The 25,154-nt window shown below is 37.5% G+C and overlaps 1 protein-coding gene and 1 pseudogene across 2 annotated transcripts in view; one reads left to right on the top strand and one right to left on the bottom strand.

Moving 5' to 3' along the window:
- Positions 1 to 1,512: 1,512 nt before the first annotated feature.
- EMCN (endomucin) overlaps positions 1,513 to 25,154 on the bottom strand; it is a 140,211-nt gene continuing 116,569 nt past the window's right edge. The window contains exons 12-14 of one of the 2 annotated variants that reach the window (XR_009353030.1): positions 4,962 to 5,059; positions 1,894 to 4,225; positions 1,513 to 1,697 (exon numbers count right to left, since the gene is read on the bottom strand). The gene's annotated coding sequence lies outside the window, so the exon portion shown is untranslated. The remainder of the gene's footprint in view (positions 1,698 to 1,893; positions 4,226 to 4,961; positions 5,060 to 25,154) is intronic. The other variant, XR_009353032.1, reaches the window with a different exon arrangement.
- LOC131824084 (tubulin alpha-2 chain-like) lies at positions 20,513 to 22,328 on the top strand (annotated as a pseudogene).

Below are 25,154 nucleotides of genomic sequence, written 5' to 3'. Positions count from 1 at the left end.
CAGGTTCATAGAAAAGGGTTTAAGTTTCATAACTGAATAAACTCTCTTTCTATTCAGGAATTATATAACTTCCAGCAGTCATTTTTCAACCAAGGAGATGAAATGAAGGTTGAATCAAAGTCACCTGTGACACTTTCTCAACTCACACACTCTCTCCTCCCAATAGGCCCCATTTTTCCCCCCAGATTCTAACACCTTCTTGCCTGTGGGGTGGCATGGATAGCATCTGCCACTGTGATCAATAGTTACCTTTAAGAGTGAGTTATATCTCTCAAATACTGGGGTGGAGAAGAGGTTGAGAAAGAGCTCCGTTGTTTTGTAGTATCATTTCTCTACAGTGTCTCTGGCTTTTCCAGGATTTGTGAAGTTAGTAATGGAGACCTGCAGGCGATGCTCATTATTTTTTTTAAAACAACCTATATCTACTGACAATAAAGCTGCTCTAGCTGCAGGCTGAAACTGTGTCTCTTGTCTTCAAGCTAAAATTATATCAACTCACGGTGATGAGGTAACTATTGTAAGCTATTGTGGAAGCTCTGAAGAACACTTACATGTTCCTTGATGAATAGAAATGGAAAGCATGAATTTCCGTTTAATTAGGGCTAGTCATTTGAAGAACTATTTCAAAACCTGGGACTCATAGGAAAAAAACCAAACAATTAAAAGTCATGTGGAACTAAAATGTTTGGAAACTACTGACCTCAAATGAAGTAGGTTTCAGCACAAGAGAATGTCTGTTGATTTTTCCTTAATCAATAACTTTCTTACTTATAGTCATATCTATAAATACAGTTCTCTCTCTATATATATATGTGTACATATGTATATAATATGTATTTTATATGTGTCTGTGTACAGATTTGTATTTTGTTCTATAATTGGTGGACTGAAGAAAGAGACACAAATCTATTAAGGATAGAGTTCTTCATATATTGATGGCATAATCATTTATTAATTTTAATTATGATCTTTTAAAATTATTCGTGTTTGATTAATCTCCAGTAAATTTGAATTCCACACCCTTGCTCTTCCTGCAATGGGTTCTGTGGGTGGTGAGAACGTGGGAGTCTCAACTTCAGAATGCATTTTTACCAAATTACTCTCATCAGTAAGTTCTGGGTCTTACATAAGGTATGAATGGTTGACCTGAAAAATATATCTGTGAATATGATGCATATTAATATTGTTCTTACTGCTGTTTGTATAATGGATGATAAATAAAAGTTTGGATATTTGGGTATCTTTCTGTAGTATTAACAAGATTTTCTGCCAGCAAGCTCTCATTAAAAAAGTTGTTACTAAGGAAAAAATATTATGATGGGAAACCCTGAAAGCTACCAGCTTTTAACTTTTGAGGAACAGAAGAAAGCTATTTGTCCTTTTTCTATTTCTTTCCTAATACCAACTAGAATTGAAGCGGGAAGGACAAGTGTGGCAGTATCTTGTTACATGGCAGTGAGGAATAAGAGCACGAGAAAGGTGACCTAGGTTCCAGATGAACAAATATCTGGGTCTGATGATTTGATCTTTAATGTATCAGTAAGAAAACAATGGAAGGAGAAGGCTGACTTGCTGATTTTCCTTCATGGAAGAAAGCTGTCTTTTAATTCTGAAACTCAAGTGCTATTTTAGGAGAATTCCACTTTTTAAGCAAGAGCCAACAGGTTCTTGAGATTTCAGGTCGTCCTTTCAAGTTGCTACAACAGAGAGAAAGCATGCATGATTGTTTTCAATCCCAATTCATTGCCTTATTTATTTAACAATATTTTGGCACTCTTGGAGTGATGCTGGGCTATATGATTTATCAGTTAATGGTCATAGTGACTCCTCAGTCAGATTTTAACATAAGGAGGTTGAATAGAGAAAGAAAGATAAGAAAGAAAGGAGGCAAACCTTTGCACTGTGTGAAATAGTATCTGAATTCCTCTTTTTGAAATCCCTTTTTCATCCTTGCCTGTTTCCATTGTAAAGCAGGAATAATAGTTGGAAACTCGAAAGCAATTTGACATCTGTCCCACTTCACGTGTAGAATATCTGCTCTCCCTCAGCTCTCTAGACGTACACGTACAGAGGATGTACAGAGGAAGCCCATGGGACAGCAACTTGAGAACCAACACATGGTAGACCCTTCTATGGGCTGTCTTGTCAGATGGCTTAGAATGAAGTCAGGAGGAGAGTCTTCCAGGTTTACCTTTGCTCTGAGAGCCTACCAAACAATCACAGAGAAAAGTCAGAGGTCCCAGTTCCCTGGTCAACAATTCCAAAGTTATCTTCCCCCTCTTTGAACTTCTTAGTGAATTTTTTATCCTTTGTTCTCTTCTTCCTCATTACTGTATTTAATGCAGCATTCTGCACACACATCAGCCTCTCAGCAGTCAGGAGCAAGTTGGTTGTAAGTTAAATTTGAAGTAATGGTCTGGAAGAGAGGTGAGGGCCAGGCAAACTCTTCCAAGGCAAACTTGGATCTGCTGTGGGACGCATAGGTGCTGGAGGTCTTGCTGCTGCCTTCTGAACCCGTTTCTGTTCTGAGGCAAACCCATTCCTATAAGGGCAGGACTCCTCTTGTGGGTGACTTTGGCTTGCAGACTCTGGAGGCCTGGCTGAAACCTTTAGAGCTGTGTTGCAGTATGAGACTCTTCCCACCGACTCTCCTTCCTTTCCCCTTCCTTCTGCTGGAGTCCCATCTGCAGCCCTCTCCAAAGCCTTCTCCTGCTTCTTCCAGCTTCCCCGGACTCTGCCCCTCACAGGATTATTCTCCAGAAAATCTCTTGCAGTCTAACCCTATCTTGGCATCTGCTCAGGACCTGTGCGAACACAGGAGGGAAGTTGACTTTCTTAGAGCTCGAAATCTGAGTTAAAATAAGGTGTTATGGAAAACCAAGGCAGATATCCAAACAGGATTCCAAAATGCGTTTGGCCACCTTCTCTTTCCCTAACTCTTTTACCACTCCCCAGCCCTGGAGCAGGGATCAGCCAACTTTGTTGTAAAGGGCAATATAGTAAATGTTTTATGCTTTTGGGTGATAAGGTCTCTGCACAGCCACTCAACTCTTCTACTTTAGCATGAAAGCCACCGTAGGCCGTACATAAAGGAATGGATGTGTCTGTCGGCCTGTGATTATTTAAAAAACAGGTGGCAGGGCATATTTGGCCCCTGGGCCATAGTTTGCCGACCCCTGGTCTTTCAAGTGCACATCAGAGATTTTCTTTGTCTGACTTACTCAGTCATTTATTTAGACCTCTGGAAATTGAGAAGGTCTTTTAAGCTGGAGAGAACAGGAGGATCTGTGTTCTGTGCTAGCATCTCCTCTTTTAGAAATACCTCCCCTCTGCAGTCTGCATTGAAGGTTTTCTTCCCTGGGGGTCTTGTGGGGGGCCCTGTGTTTCCTGCTCCTCAGCTTTTTTTCATTTTGCTTGCAAATTGCTAAGCACATCGCTTCCTACTGTAACAAATGAAGCTTTATTTTGTTATTGTTGTTGCTGGAAATTTTAAAAAGTGAAATATAATAGGAGCATGACTGCATCTTATAAAAGCTTCTAGCAACTACAATAGGAGTCACCATGGCAACTCACAGTTTTTTTGGATTAAAGCATTTTGGAGTGGGAGCTGATGAGAAAAAAAAAAAAAAAAAAAAAAGTGTTGCACGCAGCCAACTGAGGTTTCGACTTTAGCTAGAAAAATACCTCCAACTTTTCCCAGAGGCATGGGAGTTGGAGGAAAGGAAGCAGAGCTGATAAAACAGCAGTGCTGTTCTAAGCAAGCCTGATAATGAACCCAGGTAGGAAGTCCATCAATCAAACAGCCAAGTACTCTGAAGCTACAGGTGAGATGGAAAGATTTTTACCTCACTGATTATGCTTAATTGGTGGTAAACATGGACATTCTGTGATTAATGTTTAAATGCTTACTGTGGCTTCATTTATATCCCTGCTTGGATGGCCTACTTGGATTGTACCATTCTCAAAGAAAAGATTTAGATGGGGGCACTGGGCCTGTTTGGATTGCCTTTGCCACTTGCTCCAAACTTTAAGACAGAATGGAAGATAATGGCCTCCATTCTTAGATGTGGTCTGGTGGCAACGTAAACCTTGGCTCTACCTCCTGAGAGAGCTCTTCGACTCCGAAGCGTTTTCCAAGCCATCCCTCTGTCACGTGGCACTTCACCCGGATCCTCTGTCCTTCCCTCCTTCTTTGTTGTCATTGAGGACTCAGGCAGAGCCAAGGCTGTGCAATAAGCAATAGGTGATAAAGCTTCATTTACAACGGAGCCGCTTAAATGATGACAGCGTGTAATAGTTTTAATGAAGCGTCCAGAGTTGTGAGGGTTAACCATTAAATTAGTGATAACACAGCGTATAACAAACACCAATCATTAACAATAACAATAAGAGTTACTAAGCGAGGGGTACCTGGGTGGCTCAGTGGGTTAAAGCCTCTGCCTTCCGCTCAGGTCATGATCCCAGGATCCTGGGATCAAGCCCCACATCGGGCTCTCTGCTCAGCAGGGAGCCTGCTCCCCCCACCCTCTCACTGCCTGCTTCTCTGCCTAGTTGTGATCTCTGTCTGTCAAATAATTAAATAAAATCTTAAAAAAAAAAAAAAAGAGTTACTAAACGAGGGACCGAGGCTGACCACAATGACTACTACAATAATAATGAAATGTGTGTCATCTCCTTTGCTTTTCACAGCATCATCTGTAGTTGCTGATGAGAAAGTTAAGTCTCAGAGTTTGATTCCGAGGATGTGATTCAACCAAGGGTCTAAAACTGAGAATTCACAGAATGGAAATTGTTGACTAGTCTGGCTTCTGCTGGCGGGGACAAGTGTTTAGGCTCAGAATTCTGGACTCAGACCATTAGGGTTGGTTGGAATCTCCACTCTGACCTAAGGAAATTTGCCTGATCTTCCTGAGCTTTGTTTTCTGTGTTACTGCAAAAATGGAGATAGTAAGAGTACTTACCTTATAGCTGCTTACAAGGTTACCTGGACTTAATGTAAAGACGTAATATGATGTGTGGGACTTACTAAGGGCTCTATTCTGGTAGCTTTTGAAGTAGCCTGGAAAACAGAGCAAACAAGATGTGTGTGTGTGTGTGTGTGTGTGTGTGTGTGTGTATTACACACATATATGTGTATACACATATGTATATATACATACAGGTTGCACATATATATTTACTATGAGGTGTTGCCTGATGCAACTATAAAGACTGAGAAGTAAACCCACTATCTGCAGTAATCAAGCTGGAGCACCAAGAGAACCAGTAGTGTGAATTATAATCTGTGTCTGAGTCCAAAGGCAGAAGTTCTATGTCCCAGCTCAAAGACAGTCAAGCAGAAACACTCCTTCTTATTCAGCCTTTTATTCTATTCAGGCTTCAACAAGCACCAGTCACATCAGGGAGGGTGATCTGATTTGCTCTACCTGTCGGTTCAGATGTGAATTTCATTCAGACACACGCATGCAGGAATGAATGTTTATGTCCCTCCAAAATTCATATGTTAAACACCTAAAATCAAGATGATGGCTTAGGAGGTTTTTGTTTTTTTTTTTTTAAAGGTGATTAGGTCATGAGGATGGAATCCTTTTTTTTTTTTTTTAAATTTATTTATTCTTTTTTAAAACTTTTTTATTTTTTATAAACATATATTTTTATCCCCAGGGGTACAGGTCTGTGAATCATCAGGTTTACACCCTTCACACCAAAGCACATACCCTCCCCAATGTCCATAACCCCACCTCCCTTCTCCCAACCCCCCTCCCCCCAGCAACCCTCAGTTTGTTTTGTGAGATTAAGAGTCACTTATGGTTTGTCTCCCTCCCAATCCCATCTTGTTTCATTTATTCTTCTCCTACCCACTTAAGCCCCCATGTTGCATTACCACTTCCTCAATCAGGGAGATCATATGATAGTTGCCTTTCTCTGCTTGACTTATTTCACTAAGCATGATACGCTCTAGTTCCAGAGGATGGAATCCTTTTGATGGGATTAGTGCCCTTATAAAAGAGACCCCAAAGAGAAAAGAGAGCAAAAAGAGAAAAGAGCTTACAGAAAAAAGACAGCCAACCATATAGGAAGCAGGTCCTCAACAGACATATCGTCTGTAGTTGCCATTCTACAGATGAGAAAGTTAAGTCTCAGAGTTTGATTCCGAGGACATGATTCAACCAAAGGTCTAAAACTGAGACAGAATCTATTGGTGCCTTGATCTTAGACTAACAGCCTTTGGAAGAGTGGGAAGTAAATTTCTGTTGTTTGTAAGCCACTCACTTTATGGCATTTTTGTTCTAGCAACCTGAATGGACTATGACAATGTTTAACCAAATAGGTAGATAGTCCATGGCCCAGTCAAGTTGTTAAATAAAATTAACCATCCACCTTATTATGGTTGTTTTTGCTACTGTTGTGTTGTCTTCTGTGGAGGCGAAATCTACGTAAGCACATCAATCAGACTAACACTGAATGACAGTCAAATGTAAATGGTTGGTACGGAGGTTAATGCATATGATATTTAAAATTTCTTAGAACACTCATATTATTCAAAGATTAATTTGCTTGGCTGAAAAAATAATTTCATCTATATTTTAAGGGCATTGCTTTTTATACAGAGGTATCTTGTTCGGGCACTAGACAATTTAAAAATAATAGGTTGACCGAAAAGACAGTGGCTTCAAAATAGACCGATGTATAAACATAATAGAACCTTCCTTAAGGGTTGGACTTTTAATGCATCAACTGGACAGCAGACTTTTCAAATTGGTAAATTAAGACAAGAGTTCTTGCAACACAGAGCACTTTCACATGTGAGGGGAACTTGGGAGATGGCACAGGTGATTTGCTAAAAAAGAAAGACTCAGAGGAAATTCCCTCAACCTGCCAGAGCAAAGCTGCAAGGGCTGGGCACAGCTCCCTCAAGCTGCCTTTATGAGTATCAACCTGCAGCCTTTGTAACCTGGAAGACAAGGGGCTTGTGTCATGATGGCCCCTGCCTTCTTTGTTTTGAGCTTTCACACTTTTTTCTTCAGCATCTTACCCCCTCACTGTAACATCTGATTGAATTTATACACAATGACTTAGGGTCTTGATTCTGTTAAGGTTTTAGGACACCACAAATTTTATCTAGACAAATTTTTATTTGGTGAAAGAGGAAATTTGATATCCATAGAGGTAAGAGGCAATGTTTTCTTAGTCACATGTAGACAAAGACAGAGCAGAGTAAATGGAGTAGACACTGCAGAGTAAGGTCATGGCTAAGCAGCTGGGGAACCTAAACTTGCTATGATCTTCTGTGGTACATTGGACTTAATCGTGTCCTCTCAAAATTCACGTGTTGAAGCCCTAATCCCTAGTACCTCAAAATATAACTGTATTTGGATATGGGGTCTTTAAGGAGGTAAATATGGTTAAATGAGGTTATTAAGTAGACCTCATCCAATCTGATTTCTTTATAGCAAAAGATTGGGATATACAGAAAGAGACTCAAAAAATGTGGCAAGAAAGTGGCCATCTGCAAGTCAAGGAGCAAGCACTCAGAGGAAGCCAACCCTGCCAGCACCTTGATCTTGGACTTCCAACCTTCAGAACCAGGAAAGAAATTTCTATTTTGTAAGACTCCCTGTTTATGGCACCTTGTTATGGCAGCTCTAGCAAACTAATACATCTTGATGAGAGAAGAGGGGATTCAGAAAAATAATTACAAATGAAGGAGAAAGAGTGCACAGGAATGGCCTTAACAACTTACAGCAAGATTGGGCTATTAGTATTGTTTAGGGAGGCTCAGGAGAAGCTAAATTCTCTCTCAAACCACAACACTCTTCTTCCCTGGGCACTCAAGGAAGAGATGAGCCAAGAGCAAGTCTATGATGCATGGTGGGTAATTAAGCATAGCTTGGTGTGGAATACCATTAGAGAACTCTGGTCTGCTGGGTGAGGTAGTAGGATGAGGGCTTCTTTCCTTCCAGTGAAAGGAAAGGAAATTCACACCTGTTTTAGCCCCTGGCTGGTTATGCTAGAGGACAGTATACACAAGAAGAGAAAACGATATTCTTGGCAGTTTCAGGTTTTTATTTCTTCTTGAGTAAGTCTGAGCTACTTATATTTCTCTATAAAGTCACTCATTTTATCAAGATTTTAAAATTTATTAGTCTCTTTAATTGTATGGGTTTTTCTTTTCTAATTAAAATAATACATCTTTTGTATTCATTATAGACCTTTTTTCATATTTTGTCTTCTTCCTCTTTTTTCTCCCTACTCTTTATTGCCTCCAAAGAAAAATTAAATCCTTCTATTATATTTGGTTCCCTTGGAATCTTCAAATCACTTGCTTTCACATGCTGCCATCCTCTCCTCTTAACCTGTGGGGTCATGTGGGTTTCTCCATTATATAGAGATTACATTCTTTCCAAGATTATCCTGATTCCTGTGGTGGATCACTTTCAGACTTATATTCTTCTTCTGAGTCTTCATCATTACACTCTGTTCTCCTGAACTGCATAGGTTGTCTTTAACTTGCTTGTTGTTGTCTCCTCCTTGAAGGAATAGATCTATATCTAGTGTTTATAAACAAATACAGTATATTGATTACCTTTGACCTTACTCACCAACCACTTGAGTATTTGTTCTGTTGGTTCCATCTTAGATGCATGACAAGAGAAGAGCAAATTATTGCACATAGTCTTTATTTCTATTTCTAGAGTTTGAAAGCCTTTTGCCTAATGCAACCCTGCTGAAGTTCAACACCTGATATCCCTTCTTGAACTTCCCCACCCAACTTCCTTTTATAATGAATTAAATTGGTGAACTGGATGAAAAAGAGTAGTACTCAGAATATTCTACTCCTCTGGCTCTTTCCATGCCTGTGCTTAAGACCTGTTCCTACTTTCTGGCCAGTTATTTTCTGAGTGTTGCATCCTCTAGATAGATATAGAAAGAGCAGTATGGTGTCCTGGGGGAAGGAGAAGCATGACAATTTGTTTGTCATGTCTTGTTTGCCTCAAAAAAATAGAGTCCACACAGCAGCAGGTTTCATGCTCAATATGTTGGTTGGTTCATATCCTCCTTTGGAGTGGGACAAAGAGTGAGGAAATCAAAAGATTTTTTCCTTTCTGTTATTTAAATTTTGCAGAACATATCTGCTTCTTTTCAGAAGCAAAATACATGTGGGATAATAGTTTTATTTACCAGTCCCATTTCATCATTTTAACTCTAGCTTTAGCTAATTGTATGAGTTTTCATCTTTTTCTTTGATTTCTAAGTGGCAGTGGGTTTTTCATTTTGCTTCTGACATATTCACAGTGTCTGGAATACCCTAGGTGTTCAATAAACAATTCACTTCATAAATGGGTGAATGTCACCATTGTTATATGACTGTATTATTAGGACAATTAGAATAAATTTTTAAATGAGACTTCACTATTATGGTTGGTTTCATTAAATTCTAGTGCTAATTTTATTTTCTTCCTACTTAGTAGTGTTGGTATATAACAGAAGCTAATAGGGGAGCCTGGGTGGCTCAGCTGGTTAAGCATCTATGTTCAGCTCAGGTAACATTCTCAGGATCCTGGGATTGAGCCCCACTTCAGATTCCCTGCTCAGCAGAAAGTCTGTTTCTACCTCTCTCTCTACTCTCCTCCCCACTTGTGCTCTCTCATTCTCTCCCTTTCTCAAATAAATAAATAAATAAATACAATCTTTAAAAAAATAACAGAAGCTAATAACTTGATTTGGAAATTTTGATATGTAAGAAATTGCATTAAGATCAATCTTTTTTTTCACAAACATTTATTACTTGTCTACTTAGGTTATCACTATGGCATGATAGAATTCTTTTCAGGTAGGGATTTGTGGGCAGCTATATAAATATGAAGAGCATAGGTTCAATATACAAATACATTTTTATATTAAGAGTAATTACAACATGCAGTGAGATATAATAAGGTAATGTAAAATGTAAAATGTACATGCATAATTACAACACACAGTGAGTTATAATAAAGTAATGTAAAATGTGCGATGAGTTATAGAAGGAATGATACTTGAGTTATGTTATGGGGTCTTTAGAGAAGATCATAAGGCTAAGAGTTCTGAAGGATAAAGATCTAAGAGGAAGAGCATTTCTGGGGAAGGTAGTAATATCCAGGGTCTACAATAGTCAGGAAACTATATGTAGTTAAATGTGATTGAAAAAAGAGGGTGAAGGCTACCTGGGAAGGTCTTGAAAATGCAGTTATCTATGGGTCACTGAGGATAGTTTTCCCTGGAATGCATGGATGATACCAGATTCAGAAGGGTGGTGGACCATAAACCAGAGTGATAATGACAGAGTTAGCTATGTGAATGTGGGGCTGTGAGTTATATAATTGGACAAAACGTCCTTCAAGAAAATGGATTTAAAATAGCCTTGGACATGTTAGAAGAGCATGCTGAGGGAATTATTGTGTACTTATGGAAAGAGAAGTGTTTGTGTGTGTGTGTGTGTGTGTGTGTGTGTGTGTGTGTGTGATCAGAAGCACACATAACCTAGAGTTTGAGCCGTGTTGCTCCTGCTTCACTCAGCCAGCATTTGTTTGGTATCTCTTGGAGTCATGGCTTAAAACACTGGCTCAACTCCAAGAGAGGAAAAGTACAGATAAAATTAAATCATGAACTAAGAATACTTGGAGAATAGAACAAAATGAACCACCAGGGAAATTGATAGGGAAACATCACCACAGATTTTCAAGGACTCTGAGCTGATGTCAGAAGAGGGATATATTGAGGGAACATATAACCTTAACTAGTAAATATAATTGGAAAACTATTAAGTAAAGGGTGTAGAAGAAGAGTAAGTCGAGACAAGCAGGATGTGAGGATTAGGATATTAAAATCATAAAGAATGGAGATTCACTTTTATTCAAAATGCAGTCCTTATCTCTAGAAACTTATATAAACCCCATCATTGACTGTACCAAATTTTCCACTTTATTTGTTTATTAATTTTAATTTTTTATTTTTAAATATTTTTTATTTTTTTAAAATTTTTTATTTAAAAAAATTTTTTTCAGTGTTCCAAGATTCCTTATTTATGCACTACACCCATGCAATTCATGCCCTCCTTAATACCCACCACCAGGGCCACCTAAACTCTCACCCCCCCGCCCTCTGAAACCCTCAGTTTGTTTCCCAGAGTCCACAGTCTTTCATGGTTTACCCCAATTCACTCTTTACCCCTCTGATTTACCCCAATTCACTTTTCCTCAAAATCAAATTCCACCCCACCAATGTTGGTTTTATTTCTTGCCTCCCCTGCATGGGCCCTTTGGCATAATCTAGGTTTTCTACACCTTTATTTCTTCATACTGTCATCGAGCAGTGGCATCCATTGCTATGACCTATGACAATTTATTTTTTTAAAATTTTTTTAAGATTTTATTTATTTGACAGACAGAGATCACAAGTAGGCAGAGAAAGAGGAGGAAGCATGCTCCCCGCTGAGCAGAGAGCCCGATGTGGGGCTCGATCCCAGGACCCTGGGATCATGACCTGAGCCGAAGGCAGAGGCTTTAACTCACTGAGCCACCCAGGTGCCCCAGACCTACGATAATTTAAATGTTGTTATCACACACACACACAAACACACAGGTAATTTTAAAATAACTTTTATATTTAAATCAAGAAATATAGTATGCTCAAGAATGTTCTTGAGATTTTTTTTTTGATAAGTGTTCAAATATCCTGTGTATGGAGATAAAAAACAATCACACTATTTTGCTATATCTTTTAGTTATGCAAATTACTTGAACAACCCAGAGGGACTATTTATGGTGCTGAGATAGATCTTTCAATGATGATAAGGATTCGTCATTATCCCGGGTAGTAGTTATTTGCCACTGAACATAGTGAAAGGGACCAAGGACATGATAATGCTCAGAATCATTCCTTAATGTTATTTAATATCTGGACTTCTTTCAAGAAAGACATGCACTCACTGCATTTTAACAATTGCTAGGAGCCACCATGGAAAGATGCCCTAGCTTTGTTGGGGTAGAGATGTGGGGGAGAATAAGAGGGTAGGGGAAATTGGAGCTGATTTTTTTTTTTAATCTAAGAAGTATTTAAGTTTGCTTTAAACATGTAAACACAATTTAAAAAGAAACAAAAATAGCAAGGTAAATCTTTTTGTTACTAGACATCAAATTAATGGATTAATGTAGATTTCATTCTGAGTGTCCTGATAACTTTGGCAAAATGGAAGATATGTTGGTTTCATGTTGTCCTATAAAGGAAATAATATCAGATCATCAGCAGAAACAAACTTCAATGGCACAAATTCAAAAAGATTAGAGGCCTTGTCATCTCATTTATTTCTCTTTGCTTGGCTTCTTTGCAGGTTTTTACCTGGTTCTCTGGGATTTTTGTAATAGGGAGTTAAGATAAGAAGGAGAGTTTGAAGGGAAGTCTTCAGATAGGACATGCAGAAGAATTCCTCAGAGAACCTTTAGAGAAGATTTGAGAAAGGTAAGTGTATTTTATGAATAAAAAGGATGGAACAGAAAAGAGAGTTTTCAGAATTTGTTGCTGTGGTGAGGAAATCTCCTTCAAGTGTTGAGAAATACAAGTAGAAGAAAGGAGATCTGAAAAATATAATTCATAATGACTTTTTGGTTGCCTAATTGTACATCTACCTGGACAAAAAGTCACTGATTCGATGCAGATACAAACAAAGAAAATGAAACACATAATACATAAATGAGTGAGTGGACGAATGGGTAGGAGCTCGGCCAGCATCATCCTCTGGGAAGACGGTATTTCATATCAGCATTAGAATTACTGCAGCTATCCCAGGTAATGTGTCATAACGAGAGAATTTTGTGGCATTTGACTTAGAAGGGGCAGTTTTGATTTGCAAATTTGTAAGATCAGGTGATGATTATTTCATAACAGTAAAGGTGCTTTAACAGAACTATATTATGATGAGTCTACTAAAATAAATTCATATGCAAATGTGTGCCAAAGCATTGAATAAACGGATCTGTTTGATGAGACTACTTAATATTTTCCAATTAAATTGTATTTACAAATACAATTATTTCAGTTTTAGTGTAGTTGGCATGGAGCTTTGTGAGCATGTATATATTTTGTTATGGCTAATGTTCAGCTAATATGTATAGTTATCTTTAAAGCACCTCCTTGTTATAAGAGTAAAACTTATTAATTTATAAAAGAATGATTACTCTAGCAGACAGCACCCAGTCATCTGGTAACTACTTAAATATATGCTGTAGATTGGGGACTTTAAAACCCAAGCTTGATTTTCACATCATTACCAATTAACTTTTTTTCCTCTTAATAAGCTTATTCCTGTTCTTTGAGCAGTTTTATTAGGAAATAGCCTCAAGGAAATATTAATAGCGTATGATCAAGGGAGTGATGACCCTATTTGAGTTATAGGTGGTTCCTCTTTATGAATTTGCAACCTGATAAGTGGTTGGTAAAATTGTCCTACTGCACCCTTAACTGTATTCCTAATAATAACCTCACTATGGATACCAAGCACAAATAGCTGCTGAGTTTATGTGTAGCATATTAAATTTAAAAACCTGGTGGTAATCTTTTGCAAGAAGAAAATTAGAGTGGGAATGTCTAGCAGGGAAACTGATGGAAAATTTAAGATAGTTTTTATTGATAAAGATGATACAGTGTAGAGTTTGAGGAGTTCTTTATAGATCTTGAATATCAGCCCTTTGTCTATACTGTCATTTGCAAATATCTTCTCCCATTCCATGGGTTGCCTCTTTGTTTTGTTGACTGTTTCCTTTGCTGTGCGAAGTTTTTTATCTTGATGGAGTCCCAAAAGTTCATTTTTGCTTTTGTTTCCTTTGCCTTTGTAGACATGGCTTGAAAGAAGTTGCTGTGGCTGATGTTGAAGAGGTTACTGCCTATGTTCTCCTCTATGATTTTGATAGATTCCTGCCTCAGGTTGAGGTCTTTTATCCATTTCGGGTTTATCTTTGTCTATGGTGTAAGAGAATGGTCAAATTTCATTCTTCTATACATAGCTGTCCAATTTTCCCAGCACCATTTATCTTCAGACTGTCTTTTTTCCACTGCATATTTTTTCCTGCTTTGTTGAAGATTATTTGATCATAGAGTAGAGAGAGTCCATATATGGGCTCTCTACTCTGTTGCACTGGTCTATGTGTCTATTTTTGTGCCAGTACCAAGCTGTCTTGGTGATCACAGCTTTGTAGTAAAGCTTGAAATCAGGCAACACGATGACCCCAGTTTTGTTTTTCTTTTTCAACATTTCCTTAGCAATTTGGAGTCTTTTCTGATTCCATACAAACTTTAGGATTGTTTGTTCCAGCATGTTGAAAAATGCTGGTGGAATTTTGATCGGGATGGCATTGAAAGTATAGATTGCTCTCGGCAGTATAGACATTTTAACAATGTTTATTATTCCGATCCATGAGCATGGAATGCTCTTCCATCTTTTTGTGTCTTCTTCAGTTTCTTTCATGAGTGTTCTGTAGTTCCTCGAGTACAGATCCTTTTTACCTCTTTGGTTAGGTTTATTCCCAGGTATCTATGGTTCTTGGTGTTATAGTAAATGGAATCAATTCTCTAATTTCCCTTTCTATATTTTCATTATTAGTATATAAGAAAGCAACTGATTTCTGTGCATTGATTTTGTATCCTACCACATTACTGAATTGCTGTATGAGTTCCAGTAGTTTGGGGGTTGGGTTTTTTGGGTTTTCCATGTAAAGTGTCATGTCATCTGCAAAGAGAGAGTTTGATTTCTTCTTTGCTGATTTGAATACCTTTTATTTATTTACCTTTTTTATTTTCTGATTGCTGTTGTTAGGAATTCCAGCAAACACAATGGTTGATATCCAAGATCTATAAATAACTCCTCAAACTCAATACAAACAAAACAGATAATCACATCAAAAATCAGCCAAAGGCATGAACAGACACTTCTCCAAAGAAGGCATACAAATGGCTAACAGACATATGAAAAAATGTTCATCATCATTAGCCATCAGGGAGATTCAATTCAAAACCACATTGAGATACCACCGTATACCTATTAGAATGACCAAAATGAACAAGACAGTAAACAACAAGTGTTGGAGAGGATGTGGAGAAAGGGGAACCTTCTTACACTGTTGGTAGGAATGCAATTTAGTGTGGCTACTTTGGAAAACAGTGTGGAGATTCCTTAAGAAATTAAAAATAGAGCTTCCCTATGACCCTGCAATTGCACTACTGAGTATTTACCCCAAAGATATAGATGTAGGGAAAAAAAGGGCCATCTGTATCCCAATATTCATAGCAGCAATGGCCACAATCACCAAATTGTGGAAAGAGCCAAGATGCCCTTCAACGGACAAATGGATAAAGAAGATATGGTCCATATATTCAATGGAGTATTATGCCTCCATCAGAAAGGATGAACACTCAAGTTTTGTATCAACATGGATGGGACTGGAGGAGATTATGCTGAATGAAATAAGTCAAGCAGAGAGATTCAAATATCATATGGCTTCACTAACTTGTGGAGGATAAGGAATAACATGGAGGGCATTAGGAGAAGGAAAGGAAAAGTGAATTGGGGGAGATAGGAGGGGGAGATGAACCATGAGAGACTCTGACCCTGAGAAAAAACTGAGGGGTTTTAGAGTGGAGGGGGATGGGGGGATAGGTGAGCTTGGTGGTGGGTATTAAGGAGGGCACGTATTGCATGGAGCATGGTGTGTGGTGTATAAACAAGGAGTCTCGGAACACTGAAAAAATAAAATTAAAAAAATGATATAGGTGACAAACATTTGGATAGTTTGACAAACATTTGATCTCATCATTAAGGACTGGCTCTGAACTCTTGATATTTTAAGGTATTGTTCTATCTTCTTTCTCCTCTGGGTATTGGAGTTACTAAATCCCAGGTCTGAGGTCCCTACAGTATTTGGGCCTAGTTGGTAGCCATTAAACACAGTGGCTATGTTTAGTTCAGGAAATCTCCCTCGTTTGAGCATGTGAATCTCAAGCATTGGAAATATGGTGAATTTGAACTGAGATAGGTTATAAGTGTAAAATGCATACCAAATTTCAAAGACTTCATTTGAAAAAAAAAAAGAATGTATTTCTTTTGTAGTTTATAAAAAATATGTATTTTGTGTATATGTTAAAACAATTAATTTTGTCTGCTTCCTTCTAGTTTTTGATGTGACTACCAGGAAAATTTAAAATTACATACATGGCTCACATATTTCTATTGAATAACATTGCTTAGACTTTAAAAAAATTGTCATAGGATTGCGGTCTAGTGACATAATTTGCTTAGGCAGTGAATATGTAAGCTTTAATAATTCCATTAGCCTAAAATATTCTGATCATGTGTCTTCAAATATATACCTATTAAATTCTTTTTTTTTTTTTTTTTTAAATTTTCTCATGAAGCTAAGATGTTGAAAACAATAACTTGCTCTTAACTTTTGGGTGACTGATTGACTTCTTGTTAACATAATGACAATTTTTGGTAATTCTAGGCAAGCCTGGCAAGCCATAATTTTTCAAGTCTAGGGAAAGCAAAAAATGTCAGCTTCCCTGATGGACATGGCTTTGAATTAACATCAGAAGTCCTGGGGTAAAGCCAAAACTTTCTTGGCCAGTTACAAACAGTTTGCATGTTCTCTAGTAATAAATTATCTTGCTGGGAGCCAACAATGTGTTTTCATATCTTTAAGAAGGGGAAAATTAATAATAGGAGCCCAACTTACACATGAAGTTGTTGTGGCAAATGGAATCAAATTTCAGTAAAATTTTTTGTAAATTATTATTACATATATAAGGTGTGGTTTTGTTGCCTTTTAATATATGGACAATAAAACTATATCTATACTTGTTTTATTGTGCTCTTTGAAGGAGAAAAATATATATGTAGTATTTATTTGATAAAGTACACAGCCCAAAGTCAGATTTACATTTACTCTCTGTCCCAGATTCCAGCTAGAGATAATGATCTTAACTATTTCTGTTTTCAGCTGTTATGGGGTTCATCACTATAATTGCAAATAATAAACCTATGTTTCTTTTCTGTAGGTAGTGGCTAATTGACCCCGTGCTATAAGTAAAAGAGACGTTAACTGGTACCCCAACCAGTTAAGTCTCTTTTACTCATAGCATGGGGTCAATTAGCCACTACCTACAGAAAAAAACATAGGTTTATTATTTACAATTAAAAAAAAGAGAGAGAGAGAAGTTAACTAAAAAACACTACCTCCCAAGTTAAATAACCTATATTGCTCTTCAGTGCTTTTATTGTTTTCTTTTAACCTTAAATAATATAATTAAGCCTATTCTTTTTTTCCATTAGCTTCAAGAGTGTTTCTTTCTCCTTGTGTGAAATACAGGCATTAGTGTCCCTACTGGATCTCTCACCTCTCCTCCCACAACTTCTTTCAACTTTTTTCTCATCCCATAACTTCTTTCAACTCTGCTGTTATTTTGGATCTTCTAAGTTTGGGTTCAATCTTAAATTCTGTTTACTGAATAATTCCAAAATTGAGAACCTGTGAACATATCTTACATTATTATGATTAGATAAAGTGTATTCACAGCAGAATCCAGGAGTAAGGTTTGCTTTAACTCAAAGGGTCTTTGTGCCATTTTGTGGAGGCTTCCTCCTTGTGGACTGAAAAGTCATTCTTGGAAAGAGAAAGCAGTGTGCTCTTCTAGTCCAAAAGGCAGCTTATGTATCAGGTGATGATTCAGTACAGGATCTACTTAAGTCATTGGAGCTTGAACTTTCATGGGAATTTTTGCCTGTGTGAAATTTTGCAATGTCTTCTAGAGAATAGTGGAGACCTGCCTCCCTATGTCCATAATAGGAAAGTACAGATTATAATTGGTTATTATTGTTGTCCATCACCTTGGGATAAAAGAAGCAGGCAGATTACTTCTAAGGACATATTCAGTGGTCTGTATACCTTGACCCTGAATTAATTAGTTTTAAAAAATCTAACCTTTTTAAGATAGGGAGAGAGTGGAGGGAGTTATCAAAAATCTCAGGACTTTGAAATAATTAAGGAAAGAGACACAGGTGAGGGGGAGTTTGAGAACCCAGTGTGGGTGATAGTTGATTACTAATTAAGTTGAGTAGCAAGTAAAGGGATTTTTTGGGAAATATTTAGACTAATGTTTGTATATTATGAGTGTGAATATTTTATTGCTTTGGTAAAATACTTCATTCTTAATTGGGCTCAGCAAGGAAAAGAATCCTATCAATCTTTGGCCAAAACTACCCTCTAAAATAGACCAAGACACTAAGAGTAGGAAATATAATTCTGTGTCATTAAATTGTTTCTCTTGAAGTTTGCTATTCTCAACATAAAATCACATATATTCTTTTGGGAATAATCTTGATTGTGTGTTTTCCCTTCCTGCATTTAAAAAAAAAGTCAAAAAGCAAAATTAAAAAAAGAAATCTCTGGTTTTATCTTCCCTTAACTGTTTCTTCCCCGTACTATTTGGCTGAAATACTTTTAGAGTTTCCTCAATACTTATAGAAAAAGAGGCAAAAATTTCCGGGGTACAGCTTATATTTATGCTCCAACCTTGTATAACTACTCACTTGTCTGTATTAACTCTCTGCTACATTTAATTTTTGTTGTTATTGTTGATGTTTTGAAGTGATTGTTGTTCATGCTTGGTTTATGGGGTAGGCATTGTGTTAAATGATTCGCATGCATTATTTTACGAAGTCCTCTCAAAACCTTAATATCACCTTTTTAGCATTGAGAGGCTAAATCTTGGAAGCTAGACTTGAGCTCCTGTCTAACTTGGAGCTCATCGTTCATTAGCTCCTTGCCCTGCACCCCACTGTACGCCACTTGGAGAACAAAGCAGTGTCACATAACAGTAAATGTTTTGCTCAGGTCCTCACTTCTTCTCACCTGCCCATAGTAGCTATAGGTCAAGTAATGCCCTCCTCTTTAAGCTATCTGTCTTCTCTTGTACCAGCAATACATTCTCAGAGGGAATTATCACCTAGGATGTCTTTTCATAACTCCTGTGCCTAAAATAATATTTTGGACTAGTAGGTGGTAATAAAACTTTATTGATCATAATAATGATAATAACTATTAACATTTGCTATTAATAGCAGATTTCAATTTCTGTTCCCTTCCTACATACATTTCTTAAAGATTCAACCTTTGAAATCTTCCCACACTTCTCTATCCAGACAGTTAGACTTCAGATCCATACTTCACACTCCGAACCTCCTCTGAGTGGGAAGCACAGCTATCAGAACTGTTCTTCTTTTGAAATAAAAATTCACACCAGTTCTAGGGAGTGGGCCAGATCCCAATAAGAGGATGGAGCTGAGACTGAGCACATATTCTCAGATGCCAGAGTTTCATCTGATACTTGACTGAACCTTTAGTCTTAGGTAATAGAGGCATGAATTAAAAACTGCTTCTTGTGGCACACACATGACAAACAGTGGTACAGCACTCGGCAAGTAAGTGGGCTTTACTGCAACGCCAGGGAAAAGCTCATCTGGGCTTCCTCTGTTCTATCAGATCATCTAAGCTCTTTGAGATAACTAAATGGAACTGCAGTGGGAGCAGCAGTGTCCTGGCTGCCAGTTTTTATTTTAGATGCTTTCATTTGCTTTAGTTTAAGTTCTAAGCAAAATGCCCTAAATCCTGCATAGTGCTTACAGTTAAAATTTAAATGCAGCATTATTATATTGCAGTGCAGTGCTGGCAAAAGATAGCCCTTACTCTGCCAATATATTGCCAACACGCCCCAAATCTCCTCCCTTTTCAGAGCGCATGTGCACGTGCTCTCTCTCTCTGTCCTCTCTCTCTCTCTCTCTCTCACACACACACACACACACACACAGACACATATGCACATGCACACATCCAGGCTTGGTTTATATTTGTGAGCAAGGAAGTGCATGGATATCACAAACTTTCGATCCTAGAGGAGGTTAATGAAGCCTTGACCCTAAATTTGAATGTACAAGTAAGGTGTTGTACCTTAAAACATTGCAAACATGATCTTGTTTGAGTCTGCTTAAATTGATGTGGTCCAAGCCTACATCAGGCCAACAAAACAAAGGTGTCCCAGAAATCAAACAAATCTGTATTAAAATTTTTTTCAAATTAGTTACCCTTATTGCCTTTTTACTCATTATAAAACACATCCCTTAAAATGAGTGATCATCAAAATATCTTTTTTTTTTAAGATTTTATCTATTTATTTGACAGAGAGAGAGATAGATCACAGGTAGGCAGAGGCAGGCAGAGAGAGAGATAGATCACAGGTAGGCAGAGGCAGGCAGAGAGAGGGGGAAGCAGGCTCCCTGCTGAGCAGAGAGCCTGATGCAGGGCTCGATCCCAGGACCCTGAGATCATGACCTGAGCCGAAGGCAGAGGCTTAACCCACTGAGCAGGCGCCCTGATCATCAAAATATCTAACTACAGGTGTGACATGGGGCATTGACTTATAAGAACAGATGGCCTCACTTTTGCCAGACATTATCCATTCAGGAGCTGGATCTGAGAGAGATCTAAGGTTCCCGGGGAGGGACAAGGCGGGCTGCTGTGGGGGCTCTCGGGAGGGAGTAAGCTTAGGATAGCAGCTATTTATCAATGATACTGAAACATTTCAATATTTTAACAGCTTACCAGATAAATGTTAACATTGGTAAGAGCTCCTTTATTTTGATAGGTAATCCTAGAATCATGACACTTGGAAACAGAGGAAGTTCTAGTCTAGTGGTAGACTAGAAGGGTTTAGAAATTCTCCCAGGTGTTGGAAAGGGATCTCAGTCTTGCCAATTAACTTTGAATACAAATACAAGTAGTTCTAACCCTGGCTGTCACTAGAAAAATCAAGGAGGGGAAGGGTTATTATATCTTGAATCCCAGTGCATCATAATCTCATTTAATTATCTCAGTAGCTCTGTCGGACTGTATTAGCTTACTAGGGCTACCATAATAAAGCACCACAGATTGAGTGGCTTCAATGAGAGAAATTTATTTTCCTACCATTCTGGAGGGAAGAAATCCAAAATTGAGGTGTCAACAGGGCTGATTTCATTCTGAGACTTCCTTCCTTGTCCTATAAATTGCTGTCTTCTCCCTGCGTTTTCACATGGCTTTCCCTATGGGTGTTGTCTCCTAATTTCCTCTTCTTGAGGACACCAGTCTTTTGGACTAGGGTCCATCTTAATAACATCAGCAATTTATCACTTTAATGAACCTATCCCCAAGGACTTGAACATATAAACTTTGGGGAGCACAATTCAGCCCATAACAGAAATTTAGTAATATAAACCCTTTTTTAAAAAAGAAAAAAAAAAAAAAAACTATACTGTCAGTGCATTACTTACCTCAACTCAGCTTGTCAGGGATGGAAGTGGGACCCGCTCTCTGCTCCTGTCCTCTGTACCTGCTAACCTGTAGCTATTACGCACAAGTGCTTCTCTATCTATCTTGGCCAGACTGCTGTTCATATCAATAATGCCTGCTGGGAGGCATTCAATATATCATATAATTGCCTGGAACATATAATTGCCTGGAACATATATCAGTAATTGCCTGGAACATGGCATCCAGCCCAATAGTCACATGCCAAGGCAAAAGACCACTGGGGGAAAAGATGACCCCTTCAACACCTACTTCAGTGAGATGGATCCTGGCAAGCATGTGCCCAGGGCAGTGTTTGTAGACCTGAAATCCATGGTCATGGATGAAGTTTACACTGGTGCCTACTTCCAGCTATTCCACTTTGAGAATCTCATCACCGGCAAGGAAAATGCTGCCAACAATTACGTCCAAGGGCACTACACCACTGGCAAGATTGACCATATCTTGTACTAAATTCAGAAACTGGCTCACCAGTTCACAGGTGTTTAGGATGTCTTGGTTTTCCACAGCTTTGGAGGGTGAACTGTTTCTGGGTTCACTTCCTCACTGATGGAACTCTATTGATAATGGTTTGCTGCCTCTTGCACCATGGAGACATCGTTCCAGAGGATGTTAATGTTAATGCTGTCACCATTAAGACCAAGCGTCCCGTTTGTAGACTGGTACTCCACTGACTTCAAAGTTGGTATTAATTACCAGCCTCTCCCTGAGGTACCTGGTGGAGACCTGACCAAACTACAATGAGCTATGTGCATGCTGAGTAGTACCACAGCTGTTGTTAAGTCCTGGGCTCACCTGGGCCACAAATTTGATCTCATGTATGTGTGCCAAGCATGCATTCACTGGTCCAGGGGGGAGAGCATGGGAAGGAGAGTTTTATTTCAGAGGGAGGAGAGATAGAAGCTTAATCAGACTCACCACTGAGTGTAGAGCCCAATGTGGGGCTCAGCCTCATGACTCTAAGCTCATAACCTTGAGATCATGACCTGAACTGAAATCAAGAGTTGGATATTGAACTGACTGAGCCATCCAGATGCCCTGAAAGGAGAGTATTCTGAGGCTTTTGAGAATATAGCTGCCTTGCAAAAGGGTTATGAAGAGGTTGGTATGGATTCTGTTGAAGAAGAGCATGAGGAAGAAAGAGAGGAACACTAATTACCATTCCATTCAGCACTACAGCATGTTAAACTCACAACTTTAGCTTCAACAGTAGCTGACAGGCGTTAAAGCTTTCTGGTTAAATTGTCTTCACTTTTAAGTGTGACCGTGTCTTATTTTTCCATGTGTACTTGTAGAATTTTTCCATAATGTCTTAAAGTAAAGGTTTAAGAAAGAAAAAAAAATTAAAAAGTGTATAAAATCTTTTTAAAAGTTAATCTTATTAAAGCCTATTTTGTACTTAAAATGATACTCATTTTAAGTGTACAGCTTGAGTTTGGGCAAATATGTACACCATCTAACCGATGCCACAATCAAACTGTAGAAATCTCTATCATCTCAAAAAAATTGCCTTGTGCTTATTTCCTGGCACTCCCCCTTCATCCCTGGCTCAAGAAAGCTACTGGTCTGATTTCTTTTCTAGTGTTTCATAAAAATGGAGTCGTAAAGTATGCACACCACTATCCCCTGGCTTCTTTTTTACCACATGATGCATAATGTTTTGAGATTCATCCATTTTTTGTGTGTATCGGCAGTCTGTTCCATTTGATTGCTGTGTGGCAATCCATTGTATGACTCTATCACCATTTGTTTATTGTTTACAGTTTCGGGCTATTATGAAGAGCTAAAATGAACCTTTGGTTATCCATCTTTGTATAGCCAGGACATGTGTTTTCATTTCTCTTGGATAAATATATAAAAGTGGAATACTGTGTCATATGAGAAGTATGCATTTAACTTTGAAAAAAAGTTATGAAGCAGAAGACTCTGCTACATTGTTTTCCAAATGATTGTATTATACTACTATAATCGCACTAGCAGTATATGAGAGCTCTAGGTCTTCTATATCCCCTCCAACACTTGGTATTATTGGTCGTTATAATTTTAGCCTTTTTTGTGAAGTGGTATGTCATTGTAGTTTTAAATATGTATTTTCATGATGACTAAATGATATTAAGTATCTTTCCATGTGCTTATGGGAAAATCATGTATCTTCTTTTGTGAATTGTCTTTTAAAATATTTTTCCAGTTTTTAGTGTGTTGACTTATTTTTAATTTTTTTGAGCTCCTCATGAATTCTAGATATAAGCCATTTGTCAGACATGTGTAATTCCAGTATTTTCTTCTTTTCTTTAGCTTGAATTCTGGGTTAATTAGTGCTCATTTTAAGAGCAGAATTTTTAGTTTTGATTAAGTTCAATTATCATTTTGCTTTTAGTTTTACCCTTTGATCTCCTATTTAGGGAATCTTTACTGACTCTATAGAAAGCAAATGTTATAGATCTGGATTTAATGTTTAAGTTTATGACACATTTCAAGTTGGTATGTGTATAATATGAGGTGAGTATTGAACTTAGTTTTTTAATGCACGTGAGTAAACTATTGTTCCAGAGCCATTCCTTTCTCTGTTGAATTAATATGGCACCCTCATCAAAAGTCATTTGAGTATATATGCATGCGTGTATAAGGCAACATCATATATTTATTTATTTCTGGGATATCTATTTTGTTTCATTGATTAAATTCTATTCTTAGGTTAGTACTACACCATTTTGATTACTGATGCTTTATAGTAAGTCTTCCAATCCAGGAGTGTGAGTAGTCCAAGTTTATCCTTAAAAAATTTTTTTAGCAATTCTAAGTTTATTTTCATATAAACTTTTGAATTATCAATTTCTATAGAAAATGAAAACTTGATTTAGAATGGAATTTTGATAAATATGTCAATTTAGAATTACATCTTAATATTGAGTAGTTTAAACTATGATCTGATGTTCTTTAATTTCACACAGATGTTTAACAGTTTCTAACGTATAAGGAGTGTACATATTTTGTAAAATTTATCCCTAAGAACTTCATTTTTTTGTAAATGGTATATCTTTTCAATTTTTTTGTTACTAGAGAAATCAATTGATTCTGTCTATTGAGCTTACATTCTATAATCAAAACAAATCTGATTATTAATTCTAGGAGATTTTTGAGGGTTTCATAAGATTAGGCAGGTTCTGTCATCTTTCTTTCCAGTCCCTGTATGTTTTTATCTCTTGCATTATTGCATTGGCTAAGACTTAACCCCCTCCCTTACTCCAGCCTAGAACAATGTTGAATAAAAGTGATGAGAGAAAGTTTACTTTGTTTCAAATTTTAGAGAAAAATATTTATTTTCACCATTTATATGAGTTAGATTTTCATAAATAAACCTTATCAGAATGAGGAAATTCTCTTTTAATCCTAATTTCATGAGATATTTTGTCATCAATGAATACTGAATTTTATCAAGTGCTTTTTCTCTATCTATTGAGGTAAGCATATGAGTTTTTTTCCTTTATTCAGATAATATGTTGCATTACAATAACTGATTTCCAAATGTCAGAAAACCTTGAATTCCCAGGATAAATTTCACTTAATATTTTTTATATTGTTGAATTTTAGTTGCTAATATTTAGTTAATAGGTTTTTGTTTTGTTCTGTTTTGTTTTGTTTTTGTATTTATGTTCATGAGGGCCATTGACCCATGGTTTTTTGTTTTTATTTTTATTTTTTCTTTATTGCAATGTCTTTGGCTAG

The sequence above is a fragment of the Mustela lutreola genome, chromosome 1, assembly GCF_030435805.1.
Source record: "Mustela lutreola isolate mMusLut2 chromosome 1, mMusLut2.pri, whole genome shotgun sequence".
NCBI lineage: Eukaryota > Metazoa > Chordata > Mammalia > Carnivora > Mustelidae > Mustela > Mustela lutreola.
Note: the sequence above shows the minus strand (reverse complement) of the source record. Positions and strands in the feature narration are given on the sequence as shown.